At 32.0% G+C, this 24,997-nt stretch overlaps 1 protein-coding gene across 5 annotated transcripts in view; it reads left to right on the forward strand.

Annotated features, from left to right (window-relative positions):
- LOC118269630 (homeotic protein antennapedia) overlaps nt 1-24,997 on the forward strand; it is a 168,612-nt gene that overhangs the window by 124,465 nt on the left and 19,150 nt on the right. The window contains exon 1 of one of the 5 annotated variants that reach the window (XM_035584826.2): nt 5,961-6,480. The exons of 3 other annotated variants lie outside the window; for them this stretch is intronic. The gene's annotated coding sequence lies outside the window, so the exon portion shown is untranslated. One more of the 5 variants, XM_035584823.2, reaches the window with a different exon arrangement.

Raw genomic sequence — 24,997 nt, forward strand, 5'->3', positions numbered from 1 at the left:
TGTTGCTGTAGTTCAACTATTCCAGTAATGTTCAAAAGATGTCGGTCTGTAGCAACCGCTTGGAACAGCATCGGATTCCACCTACATGTGGAACACACTAAATAAATGAGTCTTTATTTATTGAACACATACTTTGTTAACCGATCGTCTGCGGTTTTGCACCGAGCAGTTTCACAATAATCCGTACACATTAAAACAAAAGGGTTTATACAAAATTAAATTACCAATATCCGTGAAGCGCGTTGCCACAAAATATTTTTGTCGAAACGGCAATAATGCGAAACTCGCATATTGTGCGATTCGCGCGTAGATAACAGAAATAATGGGGTTCAAAAATGAAATTAATTCCAGGTTGATGATTTCAAATTGAAAAGTCACATCGGCTCGCGCCATAATTCATGATCCTGAAACGTGTCCGGGCCGTGTTGGACGCCCGCGCCAACGAGCGCAGGGCTGGGCAAACGAACAACCGTGTCCTTTTATTTACCAACAGCCCTGCATAACATTTTGATTATAAAATAAATATCGCCAAATTATGCATCGCAATTTTTCCTACACGTTTTTTTAACCATAAATTATTAATATTGCGAAAGAAAAAACACACAAGCCATAATAAAGCGCATTCAGTTATTAATAAAAAGACACGACTAAGCCCATGTCATATATTTTTGCCGGGTATTGAATAGAACAAAAAGCGAATGCAAATATTGGTATTATTATGTGCTATCAGCCCTAACGCGGGCTCGGGCTCATTGTCACAGTCCTTTGTCGGAGGTCTCTTCCGCTTCACCACGCGCGATATCTCGCAGAGGTGGCGCCCTCCAACCGAATATTCATGAACACACCAACTTGTGGGATAAGTTTTATTTATATGTAATGTAATATACATAAACTACTGCCTGATACATTATATACATAAGTGTTATGATAAAGTTCAAAACCAGGGCTGTAGGTAATCAAAATTAGTTTTATTTTACATTTAGTTAAAATTTTGTTTAAAATAAATAGTCGGCAGGTGCTGGTAAAAACAGACATCTAATGAAAAACTAACAGTGCCAGCCCTGTTAATCGTGAATACTCTTCGTATAAATATACAAATGAATATAAGTAGTCTATCTAGTATAAATATTAAATGGTATTCTTACAAATACTCTTTTACTTAATTTGAAAAGAATCTCACAAGGGATTACCAAATCATATTTAAATACACATTTTTAAACATAAAATGAATGAGAAAAAGCTTTCAAAATTGCGTCTATAACAAAGTATAATGTAGCAGAAACATTCTTTATAATGTCATGGGACCAACCCTTAAAACTTGGCAATTTATTTGTAACTTAATTCTAAACGTTCGCAATAAAAATAGTGATCAATTTCATATGACATTGGTAATCATAATTGTTTCTAATGAGTTAACGGTCTCGGAACCGGTTATCGAATGTTTTATATTTATAGCATTCACTGTAGAAATGTGGAAAGTAAGTTTTTTATATGTAAATATAGCTCGGTGGCAGGTCTCATGTTTAATGCAACCGCTATGTCATGAACATTTGTCGGTTGCGCCATTTCAGACGGCTGTAGGTACTCCTGTTAGCTTAGTTTCTACTAAACATTTGCACAAAATGTTGAATTTCATTTCGAAATAATTCATCGTGCATATTTCGTGTTTAGTTGCACATGTTCCAAACAAATAAATTGTCTAATTCTAATAACCGTTTAGAAACAAAACAGCCAAACAACTAAATGAAGACGAAACCATTTAGGATTGGCTTCCTGAATAGTAGAAATTTTAATTAATATTTCGGTGTTTTAATAAGCTTAGTGACGTTGAATAATATCCGTGCTGAACATGTTAATCCAACTAATTATTATACCTACTAAGTAAATTAGAAATGGCGTCGTAAATCATTCCATCCACAGGTCTCAGCTATGTACCGCCGTAAGGCTTTCAAGGAAACACAATAGCTCTGATTGTGTCCCTGTCTGATACTCCAGAAACCGTAACAATGGAAAGAGACAGAACCGCTAACGAAAAACGAGCCCGTAATTTGCCTGCACGAAAATTTGATAATAAATCATAATAGTTTTAGACAGAGCAGAGGTAAAAAAATAAACCAATTTGGAAAGTGAATTGTAAGGCACGGCGAGCACCGCCGTACGGTCTGTTATTAGAGCAATTATGTTATTATGTTCGCCGTATCTAATCCGAAAAACTAAATTGGAGTCGGCCGCTGCCGGCGAATGCCCGATAGGTTCAATCATTTCGACTTTTGGGTCGCACGAAATTCGTTGCGGAAGCAATAAGAAACACGAAAATTCCGAACGAAATAGTCACAAATTATCCAATAATACATAGTTGTGAGCGAAATATCGATCGATGGACAAAAAACCGGTTCAAAATATTTTCGAGACCCCATTTTGCTACGGTTCATAGTTTAGTACAAATTAAAAAGGGTGCATTATTGCAGTACATATTTCAAAGTTCACATTTCACAAACAGCCTCGCGTCGCCCTTTGATATCCCTCACTTAACTCATATTTCATTCAATATGACCATAATTGAAGTGATCGTTGGGACGTCATTAGAATAGGACGCTTATGTCTTCAGCGCGAGAGTCCACAGTACCCCGGTGGCGGTCCTGTAGATAAAGTAACAAAGTATGAACGATTGCCTCTTTCAAAATTTGTATCTTTAGCATAGTCTGTTGGTAAAACAGGTTTTTCTCCTGTGTTTTCGTTTCAAAATGCGTAGTCCCTTGTCCCGTTGTATTATCAAAGTATCAAATATGAATACCAAATAAGGGTTGGGACAAAAGAAAAAGTGACAACTTTTTTAATTTATGCGCAAACGAGTACATGAAAACGTAATAATAGGAGCGTGTTTGGTAAATATATTAATGTAATAATTCTCTGAGGGCGTTCCTAAAGTTGTCGGGTGTTATTTTTCTAAAATTTCACGGTAGATACATCATGTAGGGACTCGTGGAAAATTGTTAACGTCTTCATTAATGTCGAGTGGACGTGTTTTGTTAGTACGAGTACTTCTCGCTCAGTTTTCACAGATTTGTTTGACAATAGAGTTGTGGTGAAAGCAAATGAACTTGTGTACTTACAGGACGAGTTCTGATTCATAATATGAACTAGTCATAATAGATAATTGAAGCAACGGTTATCTCAAATTAAATAAATTGTACCTATCTGGTACCATATTAAAAATAATTATAGGAAAGTCGTGTAATCTCAAACGTCAGTGATCTATTGAAAAAAGCTGCGTAGAATACATTGTACGTAATTTCATCAGGTAAACAATTTCGTTTCTCATAAATTCCGGAGAAACCGTTCACCTCACTGTTTACAGACTTTATCTAAGTGTTTATTTTTAAACATACTCATACGCAGATGGAAATGCAATGCAATATTTTTCTTAATTGTATTCTCTGACTTTTGTTTATGAAAAGTAGGTACATAACTAATTTATTCTATGCATTTATCGTTTTAATTAACTTAAGAATAAATATACAATATGTAGGTACAGCGTGTATATTTTTTTCAATAATAATTTATTGCATATATTATCTCTGTCGGTGTTAAAGGTTCGTAATTTAGATTCATAATAATTAATTGTTTTTTTTTCTATTTGATAAGAATCGGCATTTATTTGTCTGTTGGTAAATTTATGTAAGCCAACTACATAGCTTTCATTTAACCTTCTACAATTAAAAATACTATTCAATAAAGACCAAAAAATTAATTGTAATTGCTGTTATAATTGATTTACTTTGTTTATAAATGACTAGCTTCACCGACCGTTTCACCCACTTTACTTGGCTCACATGGATCTTAGCGGGATTTTTATAGCTTATAGTCTTCCTCGATAAATGCACTATCTAATACAAAAAGAATTATTCAATTCGGAACAATAGCACCAGAGATTACCGCGTTCAAACAAACAAACTCTTATTACGAATATCTATCAATATAATATACTAATAAACGATTATCATAATCATGCCAAATCTAAATAAACAAAAAAAAAGTAAGAAGCTCAGATAACATCATAGTCTGGAGTCTTCTTGTTCTTCTTAGCAAGTTATTATACCTAAGTCTGATAAACTGAACTTGACCACAATACCAAATCTTTATACTAAGTGATGTTGCACTGACCCACTTATCAGTCTCCAATACTAGTGACCCTGGTCATATCGGAGCCACAGATAATATATTGACATAGGTCAAAAGATAACTGAAGCCAACGACTTTTTGAAAATATTTTTCCTTGATTCCTGATAACGGTGCATGAATGACAGTATTATACGATATACCAACAAACACCACTATCCATCTATTCAATAGCAGATTGTACGTTTAATGGATTAATAATAAATTATAATTAATTAACTTATTAATCATTATTATTATCGTTAATAATGATTACTATATAACCCATATAATAATAGTGTGGAAAACGATGTTGGTTTTCAAAGTGAAAATTATTTGCGTTTTTATGTATGAGTTATAATAAGTAGGTATATTATATATATGATCGTAAGATGCAAATGTAATTTGTTTAATTTAATCGCGTTATAAACCGTATCAATCTACATAGTAATAGCAGGTTTTGGATAACATAATTAAGTTGTTATTAAACTAGAGTTATTTGCATTGATAACACTAATAAAATATATGTTTTTAGTAGCGTAATTTAGTATAATAATAATTTTTCAAACATGACATTTATCAAATACGAGAAAGTTGTGTAGAAACAAATGGCGTCTATTTGTTTTAAAATGAATTAATTCCAATATTAATTTGAATCATTAAAACGAAGTTAAATTATTCAAAAATAGAACAAGATAAAGAAATAAAAGTTCCATTTTTAAACTGACCGTTTTCTTTTTTGTTGCAGGTAAGAAAGAATTCCTGGCCGCATGGAACCTAAGGAAATATGTACGAAATTCAAATTGCGAATTATGTGCGCGTGTGTGTGAAGTGATCGTTTGTTTTGTCACGTGTTCGCCATACGATTATGAGTTCAATGAAAATTAACATAAAGTCGTAATTCAATTTTGCGCGAAGACGTGAACTGTTTGTTTTGCGCGTGTGTTGGTACGACAGCTGAAAATCAAAGGGAAGTTTTCTGTCTCGCTTGGGCTGAGGTAACTTTACAATATGAAATCAATTGATGTTATATGTATGTAAGTACAATAATTGTGATTGAAACGAGTTCTGAGGACCAGTTATTATTGAATAAGATGTTTTATGAATAAAGTATTGGTTGAATAATAACTTACAGTATGGATGCCTAGTTGAGAAATAGCGGTTATTACGACTAAGAGTCAGTTATAAAACTGCCGATAAATTCATAAAATTCAATATTTATTGAGTTGCATGTGCATTAAGTAGGTAAATCTAAGAGTTACATAATAACAGCGCATTGTCTACTAATTGCAGTATTAAATTAGAATTAGGGTGACAGTGCGCTCTATGTTTATTTTTTGGACACAGAATAATTATTATCGTTACTTTTATTTCACTTTCTGTAGTAAAAATAAACTCTTGTATCAATCATCCAGTAAAGGAAAGTATCCATAATATTGCATGGATTTGAGCATAATTTAAAAGTCAAACAGAAATGATTTGCACGATTCCAATCATAACGACAGCGGTGCATCTCTTCATAGCGTTTCCCGCCCATACGAAGCGCTGCGCTACATGCATTCGCACGCATTCGGCTAATCTCACATGTGATCGGCCACATAGACGCGCATAACCAGCCATTTTATAAAACCGATACAGTCCCAACTCCGTTCTGCAGTTAGGCATCATTTCGTCTGGCCGCGTTAAAAGCACGCTGCATGTTCGCACTCCCACCCGCCACAACACAGACGCGACTCATGTATGAATCACGAGCTGCGTATGTGCGAGTGCCCGTACGTTCGCGCTCCGCTGGAGGCTGTCAGTGTGTTAGTGTCCATCGGCACACGTGCACGCGTCTATGTGTGCAGGCCCACTCATGGCAGCGGACTATGACGGCTCGTAGATTTGACAGCTAGCTCAATGCGGGTTCAGACGTTCATTATACGCCGACCGATGTAATTTTCGTGAAATACTTGACAGTTTTATTTATGTACGATAAAGACATTAGTGTTGTGACGTCGCCTCTACATGTGACAGTGTTAAACATTGAACTTAAATTTTGCGCGAACTTGAACTTCAGTGTATCTTCGGAGTCGGAGTCAGCCCATTCGACGACTGATTTGTGACATGCCCGGTCTCAAGGAGCATTTATGATGGTCACAATTAGATACGGCCCGTTGAAAATCAGTTCGAGGGGTAACGGAATGAATAAAAAATCATCGGACGTTTTGCAATATAAACTAGACGGAACAAAACTACATTCCATGCTAATAAAATGTAAATAAAACAAACTCTAAACTAAAGTGCCTTGAAGACAATAAAACAAAACATGTCAAAAAAGAGGTGATATTTTTAATTTTCATTCTTTTTGCATTTATTTTAATACTTTAGAAAGAGTGAATTTAAAATAAATATATTTTTATAAACAAACAGTGATTATTAGAAGTTAGTATCCTGATTGTGATTAAATTTATGGATTGTTTGGCAACTTCATCAGGAAACGGTTTTGCCGCGCAAATATTATCGGTGAGTTTTGACGACTGTTTAAGTGTTTATATCTCAAATAAATTTATTATAATTTGTTAGAAAATTTATTGCAAATAGATTCGAATCAGCCAGGTGTTCTAGTAGAATTTATAAATAAGCTTATTATATTTTAAGCTAACGTGTTATTTATTTAGACTAGATTCAAGCATTATCAATCTAATCGGAATAAAACAATGGACTAGAATACCTAAAATATCATTAAGATATTTTTATCATTTAAGCATTAAAAGCCAAGCTGAATTTGAATTTGAATACAAATCGTAAAATTATAAAAAAGGCGGTGAAATAAAAGAAAAATAACCAAAAACGGAAATATAAAAATGTTAATGAAATGAAACAAAACAAAACAGCTGGATCGGTATATGACAAAACGTATAACATTAAAAATGGACTAAGGTGCACATGCCACTAAGATTAATAGAGACATTAACGCAAATAAGCATAAATTTTATTGTTTCTTTTATATAATAATGCTTGTAAACCCTGGTCAGCTTTTTATACGAGTTGCCGACAAGCAGGTACCAAAAAGGTTTGGTGATCATTAATCAAAATCGTGGTGGTGTTATCCTTTTAAATGAGTCGACGAACGGCGAAATAGAGACGTAGACGTTAGACGGGGATGAAATTTGGCACCGCCCTAACGGCAGCCATTAATCACCACTCCATTTATTTATCTATGTATAAAATCTTTAACATTTTCGCACATGCATTTTAGAGTATAAAAATAAGACAATAGTTTTAAATTATCTATTTATAAACATAATTTATAATTTACAAATAAATTTAAAAGTCCATGACTATTGACATTTTATGACTAACTGATATTGTGTCATAAATGTCAATTTTACATGTAATAAAATAAAATTTATGACCTCACCATATGATATTGCACCTAATAAAATGTTTGTATACAAATGATTAGCGAATATCATTAGTAAAAATTTATAAATTATTCATGTTATTAGAAAAAATATTATTTTGTGTGTTTTAAAAAGTTTGAATATGTAATTGGAAACGCACAACTATTATTGTTCAAGTTTCCTTTTTTATTAAGATTTTTGTTTTCATTAATTGTCCGAACATATTCAACAAAATATAAAATATAGCAGGAACAAAATAAAGTAGCAAACAAATAGGTTTAGCTTGTGGTCACTATCTTTACACACGAACAGTGACATCATTCCCAAATTCAGCGCAGTTGTATGTTTTAATTGTCTCATTAAACGAATGGGAATAATATTTACCACATGTTTTAATCTATTTTACAAACATCGAGTAAAAGTAGCTTTATTTCAGAAGTCAATTTTGCTTTGCATATCAATATTTTACTTCGAAAATACGTTACGGAAATCAATCGCTATAAACAAATATATTTAAATACTAAATCATCGGTCCAATTAAGAATGTAAACGTTGCAATATCATATATCAAATGAAAAGGTCAGTGGCGAAAAATTTGGTTGTCAAAACTGGCTCCGTGAATTGATCCAGATACATAGACGCAATGAAACTGGCCGGAGATTTCCTAGCGGCTATTACTCTAACGGTCCCTTTCACCGCTATCTGCTGACCATCTGATGAACTGCTTTTTTCAACTGCCTTAATAAAGCGAGCAGCATGTAAGATTGTAATGTTCAGTAGACCCGTAGATTTGGTCGGTGAGATAACACGCCGTGACTGTGCGGTCACGACTTTCTATGAGTGGACTTTTAGAGATCAAGCTGTATTTTTTTGGTTTTAAAATTGCCGTGCCCTTTTGCGTTTCAACCATTTGAAAGTAGACAAGATTTTATCTTGTACATGCTTTAAAACATTCGGTATTTATATTCTGATATTGATAGATGTTGTCACAGTAGTTAACGCAGACATTATACCGCCATCCATTAAATCCATTCATAAATCTACTTAAGCAGACGACATTAAATAAAAAAAATTCGCCATCACCAAAACATTTGAACAAAAATGATTACGCCCACCTTTGTGTGTCGTTAATTTAATATCATTCGTCCATGTCATCGGCTCCCACTAACAGAGCGAGCTTCTCATTAAATATTTTAATTAACTTTCGACGGTCATGTAAATGTCAAAATTATATAAATGTCCTGTCCGATGTGTGGTCACATGAGTAATATTTTGACAAAGGCTTTATAGACGACCTTTAGTTTAGACAATTACTAACGGCTACCTTGTATATCAAATTAGAAATGGATATTAACACTAGCCGAAGGGAACAGGTTGTGAATTGGCTATCGGAACTAGTCCATAGTTTAGAACGATTAAAAAAGAGCAAAAACGTTAAAAGGAATTACTAGAATGTCTATCTTATAGTAATTATTAACACTACGCTTTTTTTTTTAATAAATAACAAAAATGTACGTTGTGTATTATAACATGTTATCAAAACCAATCTAAGCACTTAATCAATGTGATTATAGTAGTAACATAATTTTAAAGCTAACAGTAAAATTAATAGCAAATAATACATTACATTCTAATACCAATAATTACAAGAGGGCACATCTAATTAAACCCAAAAGCAAAACAAACGACACGGTAACAAGTCGACGTTGAAAAATTTTCACAATATCGACTTTGTGTTTATAAATTAGTACTAAATGAAGATAATAACAAGTGAATTGGCGGTTTGACATGTGAAGCCGAGATATTAATGTGTATTATAGGCCCACACCCGATCGTTGAGGCAAATTTGTAAAATTATTGGTCGGACGATTTGAATATTAATCTTGGGATGCGCCTGGGCCGCCGATCGAACTCGTTAGATTACGAACTTTTTGTCCGGCGAGCGGTTTTGATAGCTTTACAAGATTGATCGACATTAATCATTGGAAGCACGTAGCTAACGTACCTAATATTCCCGTCAAGTACTTATATGCAATTTTGTTTCAACTTTTTTTATATATAAACTTGACATAGTTATGTTAATATACCAACATATCAAAATAAACCTTGAATTTATCTTTAGTATATAAAAAATGTGTAATAGTTATCTAAATTTGGTTGATAAAGTAATTGTTTTAATAACAAAATTCCGGTAGTAAAAGTTTTATGTATCCAATGTTTTGACCAATTCATTATCAAGTCGTATAAAATCGTTTTGTAATCAAAAACATGCTTGTTATTTGCCTTAATTACATGATAGTGTTACATTATCATTTTTGTTTTAAAAATTAACCTTCTTAATATAATTTTAAAACAGTTAAGAATTAAATATTTACTGCCGAAATGATTTTATATAGGCAGTTAAATGTTTATAATTAAGAAAGAAGATAAAAGTTTTGATTGCTATTATTTTGACTACTGTTTTTATACATATTGTTTACTTGGTTACTTACTGACACACTGACTTAATCATTTATATTTACAATAGATAATGTTATAATTGTTGTGTACAGAACAGACAAAATATGTATTACAAAAAGTATCTACTAAATATAATAAGACCATTAGTAGTTATTTAATTATGTTATGTTGGGCACTTGGTGAGGTGGACTCCGAATCTTGCACTTTTTTATACAAGAATACAACTGACGGAAAGTTAATATACTATGAAATATAATGTGTGCATCCACCTATCCATTCAAGGACTAAAAACTTATGTTTAATTTCATTTCAAATCATAACATATATAAGTACCATAGTATGTATGTAGGTCCAGTAACATGCATATCATGAATAAGCTCTATGTTAATTCAATGATCTTCCTATTCAATACATAGAACAGCATCAAAATGCAAGTCTATATAATACAATATATACAACAAAACTAATTATAGTTATGTAAGCATTGCCTAATTAGATACAACGTCTGCGTCTCAAACGTTTGAGTTAGGTTAGACAAGTCCGTTCCGAGGGTGACCGGACACTGTTGCAGAACAGTTTAGGTTACATAGTATAGGATATATACCAGTATATAGAAATAGGCTAAGATAATACAATACAGGTCTATTTCGTGTATTTACGCTGTTTGTTGGGTAATTTTCTTTATTACAACAAGCCTTAAAATGGTAAAAATGTTAAAGTAGAATTATTATTTGAAAATATCCCTGTATATTTATTTAATTTTATGAAGTCAAGTTATTGGTTAGAAATCTACAGGAGGAGGATATAATTGGTATGATTCTATTTAACTATAATATGAGACATAGTAAAATTTCTCAGGTTTTGACAAAAACCATACCCTGTGTCTACCTAATAGTAGTTATAATGCATATAACATACAATTACAAAAAAAAACGTAACTGTACAAATATTAATTTATAATATCTATTACATATTTTTCATTTAATGAATTTAAACAAAAAACTAAAATTAAAATCATATTAATCTAAGATATTACGGTTGATTTCTCTCTTGGTATTCTTATCAAGTAAATTGAATAAACTATTCAGTTTTTAAAGCGGCTGGCTTACAAATATTTTAACTTGCATTCATCCATAATTTATTAACAACTATTGGTCATGCAATGCTCTGAATTCTATCCATATGAGTATTTTTTTATTTTTATTCCATATATTTATTTAAAATCGTCTAAAGTTCCAATTTTAAATATGAATTAATAAATTATATTTAAAAATATAATAATAAGAGCCGAACGATAGTAGCGGGAAGCATGGTCCAAGCGATATACTAGGTTCAAAGTTGGTAAAGACTTTCTCTTCTTTATTCATATTTAGCAGACATTTGCTACGAATTTCGTAGCACTCGTAGCAAAGAAATTGAAAGAAGAAAGTGCAATTTGTACAAATTTTGTAATTTTGCAAAGTTATTTATTAGGATTTATTTTACAACTATTAATTATTGATTTTCTTACAATATTCAATGTCTACTTCAGCAATAAAATCAAGTGTAATTTGCTTAAATTTATCCAAAGAGTCCACGATAAAATTATCTAGTTTATTTTTTGTAAGTTGCGTATTAACTACTTAGTTACTTAAGGTTACTTTTTAAACTAGACTCAAAGTTGGTTATCTATTACTGAATAATGAGCAATTAAAATAATTTGAAACCATAAGTTAAGTTATAGGTATATCAACATAGAGATAAACCCACATTACAATACATGTCCACAACTCCAAAAAACAGGACTAATTTATTGCTTTTCGAAAAACATACTATATCTACCTTTTATTCAACATTACTACTTTTGTTTAAAACTATCGTGGCTATGTCAAACAATTGTTGTAAAATATTTTGTTTTAATGTACTTAATTGTTTATGTGTGTAGGTGACAATTGTTTTATAGTTTTAATGGTAGATATTATCAGAAACTGCGAGATTTAAATAGTTTGTATAAATTTTACTATTTGTGCTTAAACTTCCTAGTTTATATTAGGTTTTTGTTTAAATATTTATCGTTATATAATTTACTAGCTTTTTAGCGGCTTTGTTCGCGTTCCCGTGGGATATAAAGTACTATATCATCCAAGTCAGCTCATACCCTGTCTGTATACCAAATTTCATCAAAATCCGTTTTGTAGTTTCAGCATGATTGACGGATAAACACCCAAACAAAGTTTATAATATTAGAGTGATTAATTTGATTAAATATTTTTCTAGTTCATTTATATTTTGGTTCTAATAGTAATGAAGTAGTTATCTAGAAAACTTACCTTGTCAGGTTTAAAAGTATATGTAATAGTACATACATGAACAATATTTTAATAACAACTATAACCAAAACCAAATTGTCAATAGAATTTAATATAAAAACACTCTACATAAAACAACTCAAAATAATAAACCACTTATTTAAAATACACATTCAAAGTAGAGACAAAACTAGCCGGAATACACAGGAAACAAAATGTTTCTGAACTCGTCTAAAAATCTGCATCAATTGCCCACTTTACAACCACAATCGTGGTCACTAGTTAAATGTGGTCACTTTAGAACGATCCGACCTTGAAACCAAAACGATCCGAAAAGCGAAGCGGTTCAATTATTACTTGATTCCGATTCCGACATCCGAGACGGACCGAAGTTCATTTGAATAAAAATCACTCCCACAGACTTCGATCACTTGAATCTTTGTTCCCAAAGATTTATGATTGATTGATTGAAAACTTGACGATTGATGAATTTGCGAACGTAAATAGATATACATAATGTTTACGGAATTCTTTTTTCATGAAAGAGAATAATAAACATTTTGCTCAACGCCCGCCTGTGAGATAGCAATTTATTTTCCGTATTTATTTACTTGTACCATGTGTATTAATATTGTATAAAACTTTCTATAGTAGGTATCAGAAATGGCTGAATTAGACTAATGTTGTATCTCGCGGTTTAGTTAAGGCAAACGAGTTTAATTAGCATTTGACATGTATTAATTGATTTACGAACATGTTTTATTGCTACGTCCGATCCACATTTGGTATAATAATCTACTTTAGAGTACCGTAAGAAAAAAATTATGGGTAAACAAAATGATTTCGTTAATAAATGAGTAGTCTACTATAATATTTCATAATTAAATTTATGATTAGATGAGAATTTAATTTAATTTAATACACTACTAAAACAAATTTTCCAAAATCAATTTCAATTAAGATCAAAATCCCGTTACGGTTAAAACGAGATAACTAGAAAAACATGTGTTAAACAAGTATTTTTAAAACATGTGCATTTTCAATACATCTCGTTCTTTAAATGGCGAAAGGTAACATTGTGAGGTAATCTCCCTGACACCTAATAAATTTTAAACATGTGTCACTGGGCCTGCCTATCTATACAATCGTTACTTCCTTATACATTTATTGGGATTCAGTTTGATAAAAGATTTCTTATTGACCCTAGTCTTTTGATATTGTCAATAGTGAGACAAAATGATAATGTGTGTTATTGTAATATATTAAATAACTTCAATAGTGACTAAAAGTATCAAATAGTGTGATTTTTCTAATCAATAATTATTTACCTGGATGTTTTTCTATTTTATTTGAATATCTATTTTATCTTCATAAAGAATCATAATTATAAAAAATTTAATACCACTAAAATTTTAATATATACAAATAAAACTAAATTATAATTATATCGGTTCTCTCCTGACCAGTTTTATTGCTAGTTACTCAACACGGAGTTATCTAGATTAGTACAGTTTATGAGTCTAATATATTTTGCATGTGAAACTTTAGTCAGTGGGTTTTATCAAGTGCATAACGGTTGTTTTATTTGTAGTGAAGTTTTTAGAGAGACATAGGTTTAGAAAGTCAATAATTATTAGGTTGTAGTTTGGTTTTTAGTGAATTAAAAGATTGGCTAATGAGCCAGTCTTTCTAGACAGATGTTGTGTCATGCTTTGTGAGGTTTTAAACGAAGATATTAAACATTTTTCTGTGAATGTTTGGTGATCCAAGATCAATGTGTCGCTTTATTATTTATCAACGCATAATAAAACAAAGATTATTTATCTAAATTAAAACGTGAAACTTTATCACTGAAACGTAGGTCAAGAATTAATTTTGAAATCATTTGCATATTTTTTTTTATACAAAAGCTATATAAAATAATTTAGCCTTAAAAGTATAAGCAAAAAATTTTTTCACGTAGGTAACTAAACAACGTATAAATTAAAATATTTAAAAATAAATGTATTCGTTCATACAAAACATGACGCTAATCACTAAGCTAAGTACAATTAGGTGTAAAAAAAAATAAGGAAAAAAATATTAATTGTGGTAGTGAGCACAAAACAGTGAACCTTGGTACTTGCTCGAATATTCTGAAGGCTTCGAATACATAACATAGAGTAGATACATACACATAATATACATCAAAGTTACTCAAGCTAGGCACGATCCCCGGCGGCTACGATCATTGCTCTCGTCTCTATAATTTCGGCCTTCGGCCTTTGCCTTTTTTTAATCGGTCCGATCTCCGATTGCGGCATTTTCGGCGTGGATCCTTGGAATTTTATCCAACCAGTGATGTGATGATTTATAGCCGAACATTAAATTAAGAATCGGGTTTGTACCTACGTTAATTAAAACATAGATGTAGCGTTTACGGGTTCCTTTTATTCTCTTGTCGTGTTTTGTTTTTAGTAGGTTACTGAAATAAGAGTAATTTTATTAAAAAAGCGATTCAAATCTTTACATTATTACTTTCGACAGTATCTATCGCACGTTTATATCTGTAAAAAATAAAATAATTGTCCTATTATATACTAAAAAATACGATAAAAAATACTATACAATTTTCAATAGATATTCACAGACAATAAAATCGTTTTGTAGGTCATATCATACAAGTTTTCGTCACGAATCCACCCGTCAATGTCGCGTAACAACTGAACAAACAGACAGACATAATAACTAGTAGTTTTGTAATTTTGTTTACACAGTTCAGTATGGAACTACATCTGTTTCGAATCGATTAGGTGATTACGAACAGCGTCTATGTGTTTACCTACCTACTTATTATTTTGTAGATAATGTCTTACCAAATTACATGGTTGTAATTTTGAGAATATCGGTGCAATTGTTGCTTGATTTTATGCCAAAGTGAATGTTTGTTTTGTGTACATGCATAATAAACTTAGGTAAGTAAAAGGTCGGTCTTAGTTTGAACAACAAACAATCACTGCTCATGAGAAGAAGCTTTACCAAATTTTCATAACCACAATTATTTACAGATGTGAAATAGTTTAAAGCTGTAGGTGATGGGCATATGTGATAACTAGCTATGAGCATTTTCTTACATTAAACAAGTTCAATATAACACGTTTCTGTCTTATTAAAATTAAAGCTTATTGTTTGTCATTCTACATCAAATAAAACCAACTAAAAGAAAACCCTCGAATCTATCAATTATTATAATATTCTGATTGCTAAGCACTGCTTTTATTTATCTTCAAATTCAAATATCATTCAGTTTGCAACTGACTTAGTGAGTTGCTTGACTGCTTTTTACTAATTTATGTAATCTATTTTGTGTTAAATCTGTCAATCGCTTTAGTCTTTAATATGCGATTTTATCGTAGCATTTAAAACTAATAGGTATATAGTTTTTAAATGTGTTATGAGATTAGTTTCTTCTCATTGTGTGAGCTTGAATAATTCAGAACCATATTTTCCACAAAGCAATGTGGCTGTTTGGTTTATTATCTACTTACTTCAATTTTACAACCAAACAGACGTTACAAACTTTACGATGGTAACGTTTTGAAACGCAACCGCGACCAACCGCCAACAACCGGCGGGCAATAGGCGTTGCTAGTGATGTGCCACGCGCGAGGTGTTCCCCGCGCTAACTGCGCACCGTCACGCGAACACCGCTCCGCCCATCCTCACGCACAGCAATGCCTGATTTTTGAAACGCCAACTTAATTTTTTACCTCGCGTAATTATGCCTGTAATTCAGCCGGTACACGGATCCGATGAAATCACACTCGATCAAAACATTCATGAGTTTCAGGTCAGATTTTGATATAAAACCGAACCTCACGCGCAACAAATAATGTTTGGATTTTGTTCTATTTATATAACGAGTTTGAAAACAGTATTATTTATACTTAACGCTGCATTCTGCTTTCTGTCTACTTATTTATAGCAAAATGCTGGCCAATAAGTAATTGTAACATTGCACCTGAAAGAAGACAAATACCTTCCTGAATCATACATATATCAAATCCGCAGTCCAATTAATACAATTACTTTTTCAACTTCATTAAACATGAATTACGATTCATTTTAAATCATAACACATTATTAATCACTGAGTACAATATTATTCTTGTATCGCAATTCGCAACGTAATAACAGTCACAATGAAATAGTCCAAGTGCATGGAACTAACACTCGTTCTTGATAAACGGCGGCCATCACTGCACGCCACGGCCTATTATGAGAGCATGACGTCACCGCCCCGCCCCCCACCTCCTCGCTTCAATCAAACCGGGGAACCCTCGTCATGCCCCCACCCTACGTTCCGCTTTACTGACTCCGCATTTTTTCTCATAATAATAACGTCGAAAAAATCGCACAAAAAATCTCGACAGACGCGGCGTTGCTCATCCCATCCCTATCGCCGCCGTCCTTTTTCAAATCGAGTCGTGGAATTCAAAATTTGAATTTAGATAGAATGGAATCTGTTGTCTTATTTTTTTAATTAGGCAAGTAAACCTGTTTTTGTTTAAAATAATGAGATATTTTTACAGTAGATACCTACTAATGTATGTAGGAACAAAAATATTAACAATTCAAAATAATAAGTAGGTACATAATATTTAAAATACAAATAATTTTTGAATGAATATTGGCAATAATACCCGTAATATCTTCAACTAGATACCTACTTTTTATAAAACTTTTTCAGCTACCTACACTATGACAAATCTTCAGTAAATTACCTACATCGTAGAGAGATACCTAAATAACTAAATAAGTTGTAATTTCGTAATTAACTATGTTGTAAATAATTATTAAGCCGGCATTGTGTTCAAATTCTCATAGAGTAGTTTCAAATTAACAATAACAGAAGGTCATGCTAGTGGTCACAGGTGTTCTTTTACAAAAGTAGGTGTAGTCTTATTGGATTATAATTATAATTAAACATCTATTTAGACAATTGTATCTTTATTGGAATTATTTTTTAAATTCTTTTTACTTATCCTATAAGTTTAATGTATTCTAGTTGGATATTTTTCCAATTGGTTTCAATTCCAATTCGAAATTAAAAGTACTACTTATTAGTTGATTGAATACTATTACAGCTTTAATTTAAAATAAAATTAATACTAAAAATAATTCTTAAACAAAGTACCCAATAATGCCATCTGTCATGCAGACTTTCGTCAAAGTTAAAAGTCAACGTCAAGGACTCCCCATAATACGGCTACTCTCCGGTAGAGGTCAGTAGTGTGCGAGTTTTTAAAAGTTTTGTTAACTATCTCTTTATTTAGTTCGAGTCAACTTTCACAGATGGTGTTGATGTCAATTTTGAACCGCGCTTTTTATTTAAAGTTGAGTTCTTTATAAATTGTATGTTTAAGAAAATGATTTTGAAGTTATAAAAAGTTTATGTATTTATTTTTAATGACTTTGTTTTTATATGAATTGAAGAAATTAGCAGATGTATTAGTATATATACGATACGATTAAAAAATATATATAATACCTAGATTTTCGTGTACCTAAATCTACTTTAAAAGCACTTGTCTATAGGCACGTGTTTCATATCATTGTAAGGACATTCAGGTTGGCATGGGAGAATTTAAATTCCATAATCGTAAAGCTTAACCCTTGTCAATTGTGACAGCGTCTAAATTAATAGTGCGTGAAGGTATTTAGCAAAATATACAGTTAATTTCTGTGTAACATGATTTATGACTGCTTTAGATTATTGCCAACAAGGTGACGTATTAATGTTACGTATCTTATAAAAATTAATGAGGTAGTGATTTCTTGATTGACATGTTATAATTTTTAATCAATAAAAATACGTAAATTACAATAAATTTAGAGAAATATTATGACTGTTGGCTTTATTAGTATTTTAGCGTATGAAATAAGTTAGTAACTTTCAAAAATTGTTTTAGGTACTCTTCTCATTAACCATACCTTTTTCCAATTAGAATTTAAACATAAGATCAATTGGAATCGAATAGTATAAATTTTATCTAAAAAGCTTCCAGATAACTTTCACAAAATACTAGAAAATCTCTAATAATTATTAAGTATATTGGTTACAGACTTACCAATATTCTTCATACTACAAACTAACAAAGTCTGAAAACTCTATCCCAAAGCGGTATTCCCGATAGATCTCACAAAGGAACGTTTATTGAGAGGAGCGTGCTGCGACCGAAGCTTGATGGATGATTTTCATCGCTGCCGCCGCTACGGCGGATACTCGGCGGAAACTCTCAGATACCGCCCGCCCAGGGCAGCCGCTGCGCGTAAATTAACCCGCCCGCCATGCCACGTTTCCGTTTACATTTCTGTTACATTTAAATGTAAAGCTGCGATTTACGGTTTCGATGACATGGTTATGATAAATGTTTTTCGGTATAAATTCGTGTAAAAACGTTTTTGTACGTCAATGTTTTTACCTTCGGTAGAGCTGACGTGAATTCGTTGTAGATTAGGTACCCTTTGTAATTTATTTACTTCTATTTCGATTAATGTTTGAGAAAGTTAAAAATACTGAAAACTTAGGAAGTTATGTACAGCTTAGCTCAAGGTGAAATCTCGTTTATTTATAAAACAACGTAAGAATAATTTATTCAATGACTAAAAGAGTTTAACCTTTTAGCACAGTTTCCTTCTCTGAGCAAACTTAGAGAAAGGGAAACGCTGATTATTCAGAATGCGTCTCGAATTATTCAATGTAGCGGGAAACGACCGTGATAGGAATTTTAATAGAATTTATAGACAGTTGCTTTCCCATTTAAACCTTGGCTGTGGTTGTACACTTTATTTTTAGTTCCACATATAACTCAAGTTTATTCTAAGTAGTATCAATTGGAAATTCTTCCGACAGTGTCTTTCGAACTTTCAAGTAGTACTTTCAAGTGTTCACCATCATTCCTTGTAAGTTCATTACCAAAAGTATAGATGGCGTTGGTTTAAAAGTTCATAATTCGATTGATAGATGGTGCTGTAATCAATTTCATTAAAAGTTATAAATTTTATTTAAAAACGTGGGAAATTGCTCGTAACTATAGGTTTTTGCTTAATGTAACAAGCTGTGAGGTATAATTATATCGTTGGTGATAATTGGAAATCAGTACCGCCCACTTATTGTCATAACATCTCACCCCCGCTCCTATTGTTCGTACGTATGCATGCAATGTTTGAATCACGTGTGGCAATTACAAAGGTGTCGGCGTTTGTATCTCGCCATAAATCAGCTTTGCGCGATATAACAATTAGCCGGTATGATAGCAATGTTAATTAAACGGGTATAACTCGCCGACCGCAGCGCCGCAGCGACCGAATTCGGAACTATGAAACATTGCGAGTCTCGCACCAACTTTGTCCTGTATTTACCAATGACTTGTGGTATTTGCTATTTATTTTTTTGATCGAGTAATTAATGTGTAAATTTATTGAGTGTAATGAATTTAATTAGTAATTCAATAAAAGAATGCCATTAAAATTCTTACTTATATCCAGTTCATAAATATGTAGCAGTGGCCAGCTAGAAATTTCTGTTACTCATGTACAGAATTTTTTATACCCAAGTATTATTTTATTACCTATAAAACAAACTTAAACATTTATAAATTTTTATTTTGTTTATATTTTATATTAGTTTTTACAAGTCTCACAGCTACCTCTGTACTCTACTTACTCTAGTCTGTATTCTTAGTAAGAATTTCTTACTCATTTTATCAATAATAACAAAATTATAAACCAATTGCGGACAAAAAAGTACGAAATTTCTACGAATACTAAAGATACGAAATGCTAGTTTCGTAGCCGTGCAATAAACTTTATTTTTAATTTAGTTCGACAATATTTATCGATTTTATTTCGTTACACAGAAAATACATGTATTCATATTTTAAGCCTTATACTTCTACTGCTACTATTGATAATACGAAGCTCCGATAACAACACAACTAGAACATTTAATGTCCAGACATTGGGAGCCCCGGACAATGCGGAATGCCAGACATTTTGATTGCTATGCCTTTAATTGATTGCGTTCACTTTGATTAACAGATTCCAGTTTACTGTACCTCGTAATCGATGATGTGCTGCCATTTGCATCGTTTTGCCCGCGTATTGTAATTAAGGCTGGTGTAATTAAATTTGGTATATGCTTGCTGTTGTTTGGGGATAACATATTATGAGCAAAAAAAAATACATTCACATTGGCTACGTAGCAAATCAATACAATTTTCGCCTCTGCTAGTTTCCGTACAAAGCCTACGTCAATATATCCATTTAAAAATGACAAAAGTAATCTTAAATAATATAGGAGATGTTTAACTATTTGAGTAGTGCTTATAAAAACAGTATAAATGTTTTGGATACGAAAGTTGGTTTAAATCTAAAACATCGATTTCTACGTTAATTTTCAAATAATCAGCCAGTTATTTATATCGATAGTTAAAAATGTACAATTCATAAAAGAAAGGAATACTATCAACCAATCATCGACCTATAAATTTCCAATATGACATTTACATAGCAAAATATCAGATTCGTATCTATCTATAAAATTTACAAAGTGCTGACGTTTCAAAAGGTTAAGTAGTTTTATGTTATTTATTTCAATTCGCTACAAGTCAAAACTTCCGTTGCTGAACATGAGTGAGAGGGAAATAATTTTATTTTAAGTGCATATATTTATATTTAATAGACATACAATTTCCTTTAGTTTTTGCTAGCATTAAAAGAGTTTAGATATCTTATATTTTATAGTTCTTTAATGTGTTATTTACCTATATGATTTTCTTTGATGATACAGCATTAGATTCTTACAAACTTTTATTCATGAACTGTTATTTTTCAGAACAACTAAAAAAAATCTGCCATTTTCCGGAAAAACTCAAAAAAAGTTGTAGTTGCCTAAACTATAAACTACATAGCCATTTATCAACTCGCGCAAAAACTGCGTTGTACCGATGCTGACGTAAAACACAGCTTTTATGCGTGGTCACGGCACGACGTGACATAAATTAAATGACATGATACTAGTAGTGCGAAACAGTAGCCACAGATAGCAATCTACTAACTGAGCTCAGATTATACAGCCAGATAATTGCTTAAATGCTGCGTGTGCAAGTAACCAAGGCGTTTCTAATTGAACTGCCGCAGGAAAAGCATGATTACAAACACTTATCAACAAGCCTATTATTACCTCATTATTTGATTTTGATTGATAACACAGGAATGAGGTTATTTCATTTTATTATTTTTACTCTTTTTAGAGAATGTGTAAAATGTTTGTACGTATAAAGTGACCTCTAACTGTTTTAAAGACGTAACTTAACCTCACTTTCGCCAAGTAAACAAATGCAAATCCACTCATTGTTTTTCACAAAGGACTTGTTCGTATCATTGTTCGCAGTTGGGAAAACAAAGTTCTATTCTAGAATTTGGCTCAACATTAAAGTTTCATACAATACGTAATAACGTGTAATTAAGTCACTTTTCCTGCTATTTAACCCTCCACACGTCAACGTAAACAGTGACATACTAACGTGGTAATCACAGTAGCTCCCATCCCGACGGCGTCATGAAAAATTATGGACCCACCGCGAAAATTACACAAGTTGTCTGATTAAATTTAGAAGTTGGTTGGTATAATTAGCAGGAACATAGCTATTCACTCAGGGTACGCTTAGTTGCTCGGATTTACGCCAGAGGCCGCGGCCGGGACGAGTTTTGGGGGAAAAATACGTCCGTTTTTCAATACAGAGAGGACTCGTAATGTCACGTCGGGGAATATGACGTGTTTAAGGGTTAATAATGGAGCGAGTTGATGATTTTACGTGGTTTTTAAATCAGATAAAATATTTTTGTCATTTGTATCATTTTGTTATTTGTTATGTTGTATAAATCTAAAGGATTTTTTTAATACAGCTCTTAATAAAATTACTATTATTGCTGATTGTAAACTTAATCCTTTACAGATCTAACCACAATAACATCATGTTCAATTCCTTTTATAATTTCGATTGCAAAACAAGGTGTCTATCTAATTAAAGGATTAATTGAACACAACACAATAATAAGAACATCAGAGGGAGCCACCGGCAGATTAATGGTCAGCCATGTTTAATAAATGATGCGACCGGAGTGTTCCTTCGAAAGTTGTAGTGCAACTAATATGCATATGACGTGTTATTAATTGGGCCTTATTAGATGACAAAAAAGAGATTTAGTATAAAAAAACGTATTATAATTAAAAATCTTGAATAAAAAGTTTGGTGCACAGTGTAATTTGCATGTAAAATGAATATATTATTAAATTTGTATTTCATATCGGTATAAAACTACAACAATATTACTGTTAGATGATAATCACACTACAATGTAATTATCAAACGCACAATATCTCGAATTGGTATCGTCTGGCATTGCAAAGCCATCAAAGGCGTGAACAAAACGAACAACTACAACGTGTTCATTTGAACACAATTCATTTATCAGCCATCTTTAATACTATAAAATCTACTTAATTAAAAGCATTCATAAATGGGAGTTCGCAGATTCCTACTTTGAAAATCGAAAATAACTTCAAAAGCTTGACCTTAAGACGAAGAGTTTTAGTTTTAGTAACAGGAATTAAACTGACATCCATAATGATCCAAAGAAACGGGTTATGAAAAATTCCCATCTCAAGATGTCCTATCCTCACATGCATCGGCTCGGAATGTACTCTACTTCGTTATATTTCCAGAAAAAAATGAAGGTATAAAATATGTTTGAAAACAAAATATTTTGTCTACAAAAACATACTCTCAGCATTTACGACGACAATACATCGTGTTTGTTTTCAGCATTTTTTTTTCAACAATATTTATCACACACCTATAACCATTCCACTGCATTATTTGTGAATGTTATCGTAACCAATGACACGAGTTTTGTTTAAATCACTTTAATTACTTAACGAACGACGATTAATGTCACCAAGTCTGTCATCTAATGCCGTTATATTTTAAATTAAAAGTACCATAAAATAGTTTAAAAACTTGCGAACGATTTTATGTAAATCTACGTCAACAATGCGATTTTATTGAGACAGATGGGACCGATTTCCCGGAACTGAAAACTATGCAATAAAACAAGGTGGAGCAACTTTTCTTGCGTACCGACGCATTATACCGATACAGGGTGTATAAATCAAAGTACGTTGTTCCCACAATAGCTCTCTAATTGACAAATAGTAGAAATGATAAATACACGCGTTGGGAATTTTCCCAAAATACACATCCTTTGATCGTGTCTTGATTAACAGCTGCCGACTTGTGGTCGCGAAATGTTATTAATTTTCTTTTTAATTTGGTCTCTAGTCTATTAGACGATGTATTTTTGTATGATTTATTGTATGACTCTTATAAAATAAGTCCAGAGATTGTCCATAGAATATTTCGGTATTTTAACGTATGATTAAAACATTTTCGTGTGATTTACACGTTATTTCTTCAATGAAATGGGATAAAAATATTGTAATGCGAGTATTTCGGATATTAATTCAATACAAACGTAAATCTAGGAATATTTTGACGTTTATATATTGCTGGAATAGACATTGTATCATTTTTTATAGTTTGTATCACAATGCTGTCTGGTGCCAATGACTCGGGTGGTCTTGTAATAAATATGTAATGCAGACTGCGAATCCATGATAGATGTAAAACTTTTATCTGCAAGTACACAATCTAGTATAAACATGCATAGCATAATAACTCAAATGATACAAAAATAATTAAGTATTTAGGACCATTTAGCTTAACCGTCACCAACAATGTATTATAGGTAAGAATAGTTTAATAAAATTATAATAAAATAGGCGATGCAAATTGTAGATTTTATAATAAAAAATAGTAAAAATTTCTTATGCTTCTTGAGCTTATTTTTCTTTACTACACATAAAATAAACTAGAAAACATTATAAAGAATCTTTTCATTCTCACGAAGTTTTTACTATAATCCAAAATCTCTGAGGCAGTTAATTTTATATGTAAACTACTCTGAAAATGAGACACATTACGTTTTTTACTGCCCTGTATTTTTCTGTTCACTACGTCTTCTTCAATAGAAACGTCCGAACATTTACCTAGAAACGGACTATAAACCTTTTGACACACACCTAATTACATGTCCAACTTTACTTGGAAGCAAGGGGCATGAGAATGAACCACGGCTGACTCACAAACCAGTTATTTGAGAAATAAATCAAAACTGTAGACGTCCGTTATCAAATTATCAAAAGCACGTGAGACTTAATTTCGACGTCGGTCAGTTTAAAGATATATTCCTTGAATGCTCAGGGTTGGAGATTTTTATCTCGTTCGTAATTGTCGGCTAGAACGTTAGCCGTACGTGCACTTTAGATCGAGCCAAGACTATGAGATACTGTAACAGTAATTATTACACATGTAATATTAAAAGTTTTTTTGCCGAATTATCTAGTGGCTTCGTTTGAAGTAATTTCCTTAATATGCACACTTAATTAACCATTTTTATTCGACATTCTTTTACTGTGATTTTACAAGCTTAATCTTCATTAAGTAAAATTTTAAGTAATCTAAATTACGTAGAATTACTGTATGTACAGTTTACTATAGTCTATGTAGAACGTAATTATTCGTTCTCGACTAACATAAT

The sequence above is a fragment of the Spodoptera frugiperda genome, chromosome 30 (assembly GCF_023101765.2).
Source record: "Spodoptera frugiperda isolate SF20-4 chromosome 30, AGI-APGP_CSIRO_Sfru_2.0, whole genome shotgun sequence".
In the NCBI taxonomy this organism is placed as follows: Eukaryota; Metazoa; Arthropoda; class Insecta; order Lepidoptera; family Noctuidae; genus Spodoptera; species Spodoptera frugiperda.